The following is a 12673-nucleotide window of genomic DNA, read 5'->3' as shown; positions in this document are numbered from 1 at the left end:
ACGGAAGATTTCTTTAATACCTGAGAATAAACATGCTTTAAAGTGTCAACCAAAAGGTTGGTGAGTTCATAGGTTTATCATAACAATCATTTCAATATATTAATAGACCACAAGATTTCTGTTTATAAATATATGTACACTCGCAAGTGTATAAGAGTATTCTATAAATTGTAGGCACCCGGTAACAAGCCTTAACGTTCATGTTTTACCCTCTGAAGTACACCAGATCAGGTGTGTTTAAAATAACCTCGAAGTACTAAAGCATCCCATAGTCAGGATGGGGTTTGTCAGGCCCAATAGATCTATCTTTAGGATTCGCGCCTACCATACATAGACAAGTAGTTTAATGTTACCAAGCTAAGGGTATATTTCTGGTTTAAACCCACATAGAATTAGTTTTAGTACTTGTGCCTATTTCGTAAAACATTTATAAAAACAGCGCATGTATTCTCAGTCCCAAAAATATATATAAAAGGGAGCAAATGAAACTCACCATACTGTATTTCGTAGTAAAAATACATATAACGTCATTTAACAAGTGCAAGGTTGGCCTCGGATTCACGAACCTATATTAATTATATATATTTATATGTTGGTCAATATTTGTCTAACAATTTTTGATCAAGTCATAGTGTACCACAATCCTAATGCTCGAGACTAATATGCAAAAGTCAACAAAAGTCAACTTGACCCAAAATGACTTCTAAAATTTATACGTGTTTATTATATAACTTAACTATAGTCGTTTTATATATTTAAATATATTTATTAGATTTTATAATAATAAAAGTCATTTATTAATAAAAATTTATATTAACGTTTATATATGATAAAATATACTTTTATATATCTTAAGTAGTAAAATTTATAAAGTTCACTTAATATCTTAAAACTATAGTGGTAAGTATTATTAATGTAATTATATTACGCGTGGTGAAAAATATCTTTGTATCCCCTATTTATTTGATAAAATAATATTGATCATAATAATAATAAGTAAAAGTTGTATTATTTTGTAATAATAATTATTATTATTCTATAAAAAAATAACAATATTTATATTTACTAAAAATGTTATTATGATAAAATGATAATACTAACATAATAGTAATAATGATATTTTATAATAACAATGATATTTCTATTAAAATAATAACGACGATAGTAATAATAATCATTTTAACAATAATACTAAAATTCAGTTGACTATAACTTCAAATCCGTTCATCAAAACCATTCGATATATAAATGAAAAGTTCTTAATTTTTCGCTAGCTTTCCAATGACATGCATATCATATACCCTATCTCAGTAGCATATGTATCTAATTCAGGATTCAACAAACCTATCTAAGGACAATATCGAATGTACAAGCATGCATAATCCTATATACTCGAGCACTAGTCAGGGATACACTATTGATATATAAAAGTTAAGTTATGAGTGCTCACGTATCAATATTGAGATTCAATATTGCAGGAAAGTACGTAGACACAACGGAGATGATAAACACTAGATTGACCTCACGAGCATACCCATGAACCATACCCATCACCTCCATAGCTATAACCCATAATTTCCTTAGCTTCGACTCATTCAAAAAAACTATTTTGAAATCACTCGGACATCACTCCGTCGTAATATTTTATGTATACTAATAATATCTTGAAATAATACAGAGCAAATATATATATATATATATATATATATATATATATATATAATATATATATATATATATATATATATATATATATATATATATATATATATATATATATATATATATATATATGTAAATCGATTGAGAGAGTTTAGAGAAATATATTTTCAAGTTTCTATGAAATAATAAAACCTATTGAATTCTATTTATAATAGATTTTTGAATTATTAAAGTGAATTACTAAAGTATGAATTATTAAAGTGAATTATTAAAGTATGAATTATTAAAGTGAATTATTAAAGTATGAATTATTAAAGTGAATTATTAAAGTATGAATTATTAAAGTATGAATTATTAAAGTGAATTATTAAAGTATGAATTATTAAAGTAAATTATTAAAGTTAAAGTAAAGTAAAAGTAAAGTAAAGGTAAAGTTAAAGTATAGTAAAAGTATAAAAACTATGTATGTATAATACGCGTATAAATATATATAATATTAATTTAAATCGTTATATATATTTAATAAAATAAAATATAAATATCGTTATATTTATTATACTGGTTAAGTAATGAGTTGTCAAAAGTGATTCTAGATATTTATAAAAGTTATATACGTTTTAATAATAAAGTTCTTTTTAAACTGAAAACGTTTTTGTACGTTTGAAAATAGATTAATAGAATATTATGGAAACCAATTCTCCACTAGCTTTTGTCTAACTTTCGTAAATGACACTTTTTATTTTTATTTATAAATAGCTTTACAAATTATTCCGAATATCGTTAAGAGGAATAGATTTCTCAAATCATAGTGGACCTCTCAACAGAGACTTGTAATCATAATTCAATGTTTCTGATAATTCAATCATTTAATATATATTTTTTTTAATTTCGTCGATAATCATATTAAAACAAATACGTTCATATAAAGCATTATACTTTTAAATACTTTGTTGACATTTTCAATTTATAACATATACACATATACATACATATTCATATATGTTCATTTAATGGTTCGTGAATCATTGGAATTTGGTCGAGGTTTAAATGAATGTATAAATATAGTTTAAAATCCTTGAGATTTAACTTAACAAACATTGTTTATCGTGTCAGAATAATATAAAGATAAAGTTTAAATTTAGTCGGAAATTTCCGGGTCGTCACAGTACCTACCCGTTAAAGAAATTTCGTCCCCGAAATTTGATAGAGGTCGTTATGGCTAACAATGAGAATGTTATTATGACGATTATGAAGTTTTATCATGTCTAAGAAGTATGGATAAAATAATTCGATTACTCAAAGCGTATGAGTGAAGCTATCGTAAAAGAGTGAAATGAGAAAATAGGGATTCATCTTATCTTTTGACGTCGTCACGGTTGATCTCCGGATTAAAGAAAATCTTTGTAATCTATATAGGATTTGATTCTTCAGTGATTAAGGAAATTATGATCCTCTTCGATTTAATGCGATGATTCATCTCGATTTTTCTGTCGAATATTCCACTATAAATCCACATCCTTCGTTTCCTTTTAATTCACACCTTCTATTCTCTCTCCCTCAATTTTTACTTTAAAATTATTCGTCAATATGCTTCATCCAGTGCTGATTCTCGATATACTCCTCACTTTCATATCTGTCGTTCTTCTTTTTCATCTACCTCCAGAAGAATCTATTTACTTCTACTATACTCTTGGTTTTATAGTGTTTTTAGTTCTCCCGTGTCTTTATATTGCTATATGCATCGATATATACGGTTTATAGTTTCTGGGTTGTTGTTGGGTTTTATATCTTCCCTTATATTTTGATGTCCCTGCTTCTGTCTTCTATAATCATTGTCATCCCCAATTAATGCTTTCTTTTATTTGCTGCGATTTATACCCCAATTTCTATTTCAGAGTTTTGTCCTTTCGTTTCTTCTTCTTGCGATTAAGCACCGCTTGTAATGGTCCAGAATTCGCATATATGAATTTCAGAATGAACATTGTTAATGCTCTAAGAAGGAAATTGTAATGGCACGATCTTGACTTGTCAAATTACTAGAATACCTCGGAAAAGGCCGAATCATCAAGAAATATTTTCTTGATATTTTAGAGGTTAAAGAGAATACAAGAGTCGTGTAACATAGCACATGATGACATTATGATCTGTGAATCATCACGTTCCATTTAGAAACTCAGCATGACTTACTGTAATATAATCACGTTGATCAAGTGTCATTATATTATACTAGTTCATGCTTCAGTTCCCAACACTACTTCAAAAATATTCCTATTTTAAATTCGAAAGTTTCAGAATTTAGAAACTAAAATAGTTTCTTTTATGATGTAATATAGACAGCACGAAGAGGTAAATGATTTCAGATAAGAATAATTATGGAATATCTTCAGAAATATGGAGGATATTTATAATGAAAGATACGATGATATCTTAAAATTTCTAATATCAGAGGATGATGAAGAATATTGTCCGTAAGGGTTTAGAGTCAGGAGCAAGGTATTCGATAATGACTTCAGCAGACACGGAATCATTTGGATTCTTTGAAGGTAGATTTCGTCCTTGTGATTTATCCACAGCCTTCTTCATGGTTTGCTCAATCCGTATTTTTCAGTACCAAATCTTCTCTTTTTCTGAGCTTTGCCAACACACTACTCTTTATCATCAAACTTTTTACTGTTAAGGTCGTTTATAGTTTTTGCTGCTTCATCAGTATTTCGAGAACTAGTTCGCAGTTTAGGGTGTTTTTCAGAAACTTCACATTCAAAGTATATAAGTCCAGAAGATAGACACATATAATTGTTGGCGTAGACATGCTGCGAGATTTCAAAATACTGATTGCTAATTTCTGATGATTCGTATGGTAATTCTCGTTACAAGATGCAGATGAGTAAATGATGGGGTTTTGATAAATATAAAGATTTTTCGGAAAGTCAAAGATCAATGAAGTTGTTAATAAGTTTACTGCTAATGTGGCGAGATATGAAAGGTTCCCCGGTAATAATGATGAAGGGGTAATCATTATAATAAGGCTTATTCGTATGAACAATTGAAGTTGGTTTGCTGGAGCTGTGACAAAACCGTCTATTTTTAGAAGGGATTGAAAAGTTATTTTAGCTAGTAAATGTCAAAAGGTCTGACATGGATACATGTTAAATTATGACTTTGGTTTCAAGAGTTTTTCAGGTACGTAACTGTGGATAACATGTGGTTGGATCATCATCTCGATTGTTCATTATTTGAAGTGTCTTCAGGTATTTCGAAGGGCTTGAACACAGATTATAATCGTTAATATACATACGATGTTCTAACACAGTTTTGAAGTTAAAGTATAGCTTTGAAAGATGTAAGAATCTAAGAGTGATGATACCGGTTATAACTTGAATTGAATTCGGCGATTTCAAAATCAGAATATGTAATTAGATTTTTGAATGAGTATGGTTGTTTTGATTTCTATAAAAGAATGTATATTGTTGTGAAAGTATGGAGTATAATGGATGATTTGCTGAATCAGATTCGAAGAATGTAACATATTAATTGTGAATTTATATATCTCTCGGGTATTACCTACCCCGTTAAAAAAATGTCACAATTAATATTTTGTACAAAAATTTTTTATTACAGTCTTTATGAAAATATATGTGTATATTTCTTCAGATGTAATATAGATTTAATGAGTTAATATTAAATTAAACTCACTTGATTTATGGTTAAGGCTAGGATAGATAATTTCTAAACTTTAGAAATTACATAATCGTCGTAGAATGTTTTCCCAATGAAGTTATGAATCAATACTTCATCGTTGTGGTATTCCTTAGTATCTACAGAGCGTATGACGTCGATGCTCATGGGACAGATTGTGAAGTTGAGGTTTGCGATGCGGTTGTTGTTGGTGGTGGTAATGGTACTGTTGATGTTGTTGATGGTGGTACTGGTTATGTTGCTGGTGCTGCTGCTGGTGTTTGTAACCTTTGCACCATATTCTCCAAAGCCACTATCCGAGCGCGAAGCTCGTTGACTTCTTCTATTACACCGGGGTGATTGTCGGTTCGGACGAGCGGATAAATAAGATCTAGAATTTGGTGTAGTATATAATCATGACGAGATACTCTGGAAATGAGTGAGAAAATGGTGTTTCGGACAGGTTCGCCGGTAAGTGCTTCAGGTTCATTGCCAATAGGGCAATGTGGTGGATGGAAAGGATCGCCTTCTTCTTGTCTCCAATGATTAAGGAGGCTACGAACCCATCCCCAATTCATCCAGAATAGATGATGGCTGATTGGTTGATCCATTCCAGTCACACTGCTTTCGGAGCTTGAGTGGGATTCCATTTCGGAATCCGGGGAACTTGAACTGATGACGAATTTCATTTCGTACGATTTGATAAAGGATTTTTCGATACGAAATGATTTTCCGGCTATCGGGTGGTATTCTAACTACATAGAATATCTATATATATAGATCAAAAAATTTCATAGATTACGGAGGAATTTACGGAATATGTCAGGCAAAGTTTACGGTAATAGATACGATAAGATATGATTTAGCAGATATGCTAAGATATGAATTTTGTCTATACACTATTCATGCAATCAATGCAGCAAGATGTGTCTAGACTAAGAATGATAAGCAGGTAATTTCCTAAGGATGGTAAGTAGATGATTTCTGACTAAAAATGATAAACAAAACTTTTGACATGCAGACACGGTCGAAGTCCAGACTCACTAATGCATCTTAACAAGTATCAGTTAGACACACTAATGCAAGACCTAGTTCGCTAAGACCACCGCTCTGATACCAACTGAAAGGACCCGTTCATATACATTATAAACGATTCACAATAGTTGATTACATCGCGAGGTATTTTGACCTCTATATGATACATTTTACAAACATTGCATTCGTTTTTAAAAGACAAACTTTCTTTACAACGAAAGTTGACGGCATGCACACCATTTCATAATATATCCAACTATAATTGACATAATAATAATCTTGATGAACTCAATGACTCGAATGCAACGTCTTTCAAAATACGCCATGAATGACTCCAAGTAATATCCTTAAAATGAGCTAATGCACAACGGAAGATTTCTTTAATACCTGAGAATAAACATGCTTTAAAGTGTCAACCAAAAGGTTGGTGAGTTCATAGGTTTATCATAACAATCATTTCAATATATTAATAGACCACAAGATTTTTGTTTATAAATATATGTACACTCGCAAGTGTATAAGAGTATTCTATAAATTGTAGGCACCCGGTAACAAGCCTTAACGTTCATGTTTTACCCTCTGAAGTACACCAGATCAGGTGTGTTTAAAATAACCTCGAAGTACTAAAGCATCCCATAGTCAGGATGGGGTTTGTCAGGCCCAATAGATCTATCTTTAGGATTCGCGCCTACCATACATAGACAAGTAGTTTAATGTTACCAAGCTAAGGGTATATTTCTGGTTTAAACCCACATAGAATTAGTTTTAGTACTTGTGCCTATTTCGTAAAACATTTATAAAAACAGCGCATGTATTCTCAGTCCCAAAAATATATATAAAAGGGAGCAAATGAAACTCACCATACTGTATTTCGTAGTAAAAATACATATAACGTCATTTAACAAGTGCAAGGTTGGCCTCGGATTCAAGAACCTATATTAATTATATATATTTATATGTTGGTCAATATTTGTCTAACAATTTTTGATCAAGTCATAGTGTACCACAATCCTAATGCTCGAGACTAATATGCAAAAGTCAACAAAAGTCAACTTGACCCAAAATGACTTCTAAAATTTATACGTGTTTATTATATAACTTAACTATAGTCGTTTTATATATTTAAATATATTTATTAGATTTTATAATAATAAAAGTCATTTATTAATAAAAATTTATATTAACGTTTATATATGATAAAATATACTTTTATATATCTTAAGTAGTAAAATTTATAAAGTTCACTTAATATCTTAAAACTATAGTGGTAAGTATTATTAATGTAATTATATTACGCGTGGTAAAAAATATCTTTGTATCCCCTATTTATTTGATAAAATAATATTGATCATAATAATAATAAGTAAAAGTTGTATTATTTTGTAATAATAATTATTATTATTCTATAAAAAAATAACAATATTTATATTTACTAAAAATGTTATTATGATAAAATGATAATACTAACATAATAGTAATAATGATATTTTATAATAACAATGATATTTCTATTAAAATAATAACGACGATAGTAATAATAATCATTTTAACAATAATACTAAAATTCAGTTGACTATAACTTCAAATCCGTTCATCGAAACCATTCGATATATAAATGAAAAGTTCTTAATTTTTCGCTAGCTTTCCAATGACATGCATATCATATACCCTATCTCAGTAGCATATGTATCTAATTCAGGATTCAACAAACCTATCTAAGGACAATATCGAATGTACAAGCATGCATAATCCTATATACTCGAGCACTAGTCAGGGATACACTATTGATATATAAAAGTTAAGTTATGAGTGCTCACGTATCAATATTGCAGGAAAGTACGTAGACGCAACGGAGATGATAAACACTAGATTGACCTCACGAGCATACCCATGAACCATACCCATCACCTCCATAGCTATAACCCATAATTTCCTTAGCTTCGACTCATTCAAAAAAACTATTTTGAAATCACTCGGACATCACTCCGTCGTAATATTTTATGTATACTAATAATATCTTGAAATAATACAGAGCAAATATATATATATATATATATATATATATATATATATATATGTAAATCGATTGAGAGAGTTTAGAGAAATATATTTTCAAGTTTCTATGAAATAATAAAACCTATTGAATTCTATTTATAATAGATTTTTGAATTATTAAAGTGAATTACTAAAGTATGAATTATTAAAGTGAATTATTAAAGTATGAATTATTAAAGTGAATTATTAAAGTGAATTATTAAAGTATGAATTATTAAAGTATGAATTATTAAAGTGAATTATTAAAGTATGAATTATTAAAGTGAATTATTAAAGTATGAATTATTAAAGTAAATTATTAAAGTTAAAGTAAAGTAAAAGTAAAGTAAAGGTAAAGTTAAAGTATAGTAAAAGTATAAAAACTATGTATGTATAATACGCGTATAAATATATATAATATTAATTTAAATCGTTATATATATTTAATGAAATAAAATATAAATATCGTTATATTTATTATACTGGTTAAGTAATGAGTTGTCAAAAGTGATTCTAGATATTTATAAAAGTTATATACGTTTTAATAATAAAGTTCTTTTTAAACTGAAAACGTTTTTGTACGTTTGAAAATAGATTAATAGAATATTATGGAAACCAATTCTCCACTAGCTTTTGTCTAACTTTCGTAAATGACACTTTTTATTTTTATTTATAAATAGCTTTACAAATTATTCCGAATATCGTTAAGAGGAATAGATTTCTCAAATCATAGTGGACCTCTCAACAGAGACTTGTAATCATAATTAAATGTTTCTGATAATTCAATCATTTAATATATATTTTTTTTAATTTCGTCGATAATCATAATGAAACAAATACGTTCATATAAAGCATTATACTTTTAAATACTTTGTTGACATTTTCAATTTATAACATATACACATATACATACATATTCATATATGTTCATTTAATGGTTCGTGAATCATTGGAATTTGGTCGAGGTTTAAATGAATGTATAAACATAGTTTAAAATCCTTGAGATTTAACTTAACAAACATTGTTTATCGTGTCATAATAATATAAAGATAAAGTTTAAATTTAGTCGGAAATTTCCGGATCGTCACAAAGGGTAAGGGCATCGTTTTGGACTAGAGATCCCGCTTGATGCTAGGGGACGCTTTTGGCTTTAGTAGCTCTTGGAGTTTGACCGATAGTTGGGTAGTTTAATCCCAAACGCCATGCTCATTGTGTAGTTTGGAACTTAAACTTTTTGGTGGTCGAAACTCGTAAATAGTATTAAACTCGTAAAACGGCCGATGTGGGCCCCGCCTGTAAAACATTGATTTTATATTTGAAACAAGTTAGTTTTACATATTTGGATGTATGGTAAAAAGCGTTTCGTCTAAAAGTGTCGGGAACTAGTCAATCTTTTTCGCATTATGAGACTTCCCGGACAGTCCACTTTGGCGAGCCGCGCCCCTATCTGGCGCGCCGCGCGGGTATGCTGCACAGGAATTTTTTTTTATTTTGTATTTTCGCGTGGTTTGGTCGAGGGTTGGTTTGGGTTGTTACAAGTGGTATCAGAGCATGGTCTAAGGGATTTAGGTGACTTGAGATAGGCGCCTAGACTTAGACTTTTTGTGTGCGCGTTTATGCGGGACTTGTAGGACTTTGGGTCGGATCGGGATTGGTTTGTGCATAGGTTTATGTAAACTAATCATGTGCTATTGGTTATGTATGTTTAGCGAGCATCGAGCGAGATGGACGTTGTACTAGCAAGTTAATGCGACGTGCTCGCGTAACAATGATTAGCTACCATTGTTACGGGCGCAAATCGTGTCGAACGAGCAATGTACGACGATTGTTGAGCAAGATGGGGTAGTGTGGTGTATATGTATATACATACGTGTTATGTCTTTTTGTTTCGCCGCTTAACCTACTTCGTTTTATAGAATGAAGACGAGAAACGGACCCGATCATGATAACGGAAGTACAAGTGAGGACGCCGAGTTTTCGGCCAAGGTTTAGGCCGTCTTTAAAAAGTTAAAAGCGGATTTTCTTACGGACGTCCGAAAGGTCTTCCAAGATTCGGTCGATGGGCAAGTGACCGATTTGATAAATGAACGAATGAAGGCCACTATCGAAGAGGCCCTTGATGCTAGAAACATTTATCCTCGTGGTGAAGGAGGTGAAGGAAGGCGGGACTTCCACTACAAGAATTTCAAGGACGCTCAACCCCCGATGTTTAATGGGGTACGAGATCCTTTAAAAAGTACATGTTGGATCTCCGACATCGAGGGAGCTTTCCGTACCTCGGAATGTCCTCCCGAGAAGAAGGCGAGGTATGGCTCTAGCATGCTACGAGAAGAGGCTAAGTTATGGTGGGATGATAAAATCAACTTGTATGGTGAGGAACAATGTATGGGCTTGACGTGGGAAGAGTTTAAGAAGGAGTTTTTCAAGGAATACCGAACTTCTTCCGACCTCGATAGAATCCGGGACGAGTTGCACCATTTGCAACAAGGCTCAATGGACTTAGTTACTCTTAAGTCTACATTCTTGGCAAAGACTCGTTTTTGCCCGGAATATGTTGGTGATGATCATAAGCACATGAAGGATTTCTACCCTACTTTGAATGATGAGTACAAGGGGAAGATTAGTCGGGGTATGGCTAAGTCTTTTGAGGAATTGTTCGAGTTGGCTCGGGGTTTTGAGCCGGAGGTTCCAAGAAAGAGTGATTTCATGTTTTCCAAAAGAAAATTTGAGGGTTTTAGTTACTCTAACGCCTCAAGCAAGAAGAGCAAGAGCAAGAGGGGGGCCGAAAGTGTCAATAGTGCAAAGAAGGGCACTACCGGCGAGTTTTCTTATACGTGCTACAATTGTGGGCAACCGGGTTATATGGCTCGTGAGTGTCCGAAACCACGTTCCGGGAACAAAGTCACTTGTTTTAATTGCGGCAAAGAAGGGCATAAGAAGCCGGAGTGTCCCGACTTGCGAAACGACAATGTGAAACGGTTAGAGAAGGCGGCGGGTATGGCTAGGGGTCGCAACTATTTGATGACCAATGATGAAGCCAAACAATCGCACGAAGTTGTCTCAGGTACTTACATGGTTAATTCTAATCCGGCAAGGATTCTTTTCGATAGCGGTGCAAATTTGTCGTTTGTGTCTCCTAAATTTGTGCCTAAACTTAATAGACCGTTAGCTAAGTTAAGTCGTCCAATAGAAGTCGAAATAGCGGACGGCAAGACGGTGCTAGTGGTTGATGTGTGTGAAAATTGTGATGTTGTTTTTGGTTCCGAAACCTTTAAAATTGATCTTATTCCAATGACCTTGGGCGACTTTGATATTGTCGTTGGTATGGATTGGCTCGATCGTTATAGAGCCGATATTGCATGCCATGATAAGTTTATTCGTGTGAAGGCCCCAAGTGGGGGAGAGTTAATTATTCATGGTGATAAGCGAAGGAGACCGGTGCCGATATGCACTTTTGCACGGGCACGTCGTTTTGTTGTTACCGGTGGCATGGCTTTCCTTGCTCATGTTGTTGATACTCGCAATGAGCCACCACCTATTCGTGAAATTCTGGTTGTTAGTGAATTCGAAGACGTTTTTCCGGACGAATTACCGGGTGTTCCGGCGGAAAGACAAGTTGAGTTTCGTATTGAGTTGGTTCCGGGAGCTACTCCCATTGCTAAAACTCCTTATCGTTTAGCACCAACGGAAATGCAAGAGTTGTTAAATCAAACCCAAGAGTTGCTCGAGAAGGGTTTTATTCGACCGAGTGCTTCGCCATGGGGCGCTCCGGTGTTATTTGTGAAGAAGAAAGATGGTAGTATGCGTATGTGCATTGATTACCGTGAGTTGAATAAAGTGACGATCAAGAATCGTTATCCATTACCTAGGATTGACGATTTATTTGATCAACTTCAAGGTGCAACGTATTTCTCTAAGATCGACCTACGGTCCGGCTATCACCAAATGCGGGTCCGTGAGGAAGACATAGAGAAGACGGCTTTTCAAACGCGTTACGGGCATTATGAGTTTGTAGTTATGCCCTTTGGTCTTACGAATGCACCGACGGCATTCATGGATCTTATGAACCGAGTGTGCCAACCTATGTTGGACAAGTCGGTAATAGTGTTCATTGACGACATACTAGTCTACTCGAAAAGTATGAACGAGCATGAACGTCATTTGCGTGAAGTATTGAAGACGCTACGAAAGGAGAAGTTGTATGCAAAGTTCTCCAAATGTGAATTTTGCCTAAGGGAAGTTCAATTCCTTGGTCATATCGTGAACG

This window comes from Rutidosis leptorrhynchoides, chromosome 10 (genome assembly GCF_046630445.1).
Source record: "Rutidosis leptorrhynchoides isolate AG116_Rl617_1_P2 chromosome 10, CSIRO_AGI_Rlap_v1, whole genome shotgun sequence".
NCBI classification, from domain to species: Eukaryota; Viridiplantae; Streptophyta; class Magnoliopsida; order Asterales; family Asteraceae; genus Rutidosis; species Rutidosis leptorrhynchoides.
The sequence above is the reverse complement of the archived record's forward strand: the minus strand, read 5'-3'. Positions refer to the sequence as shown.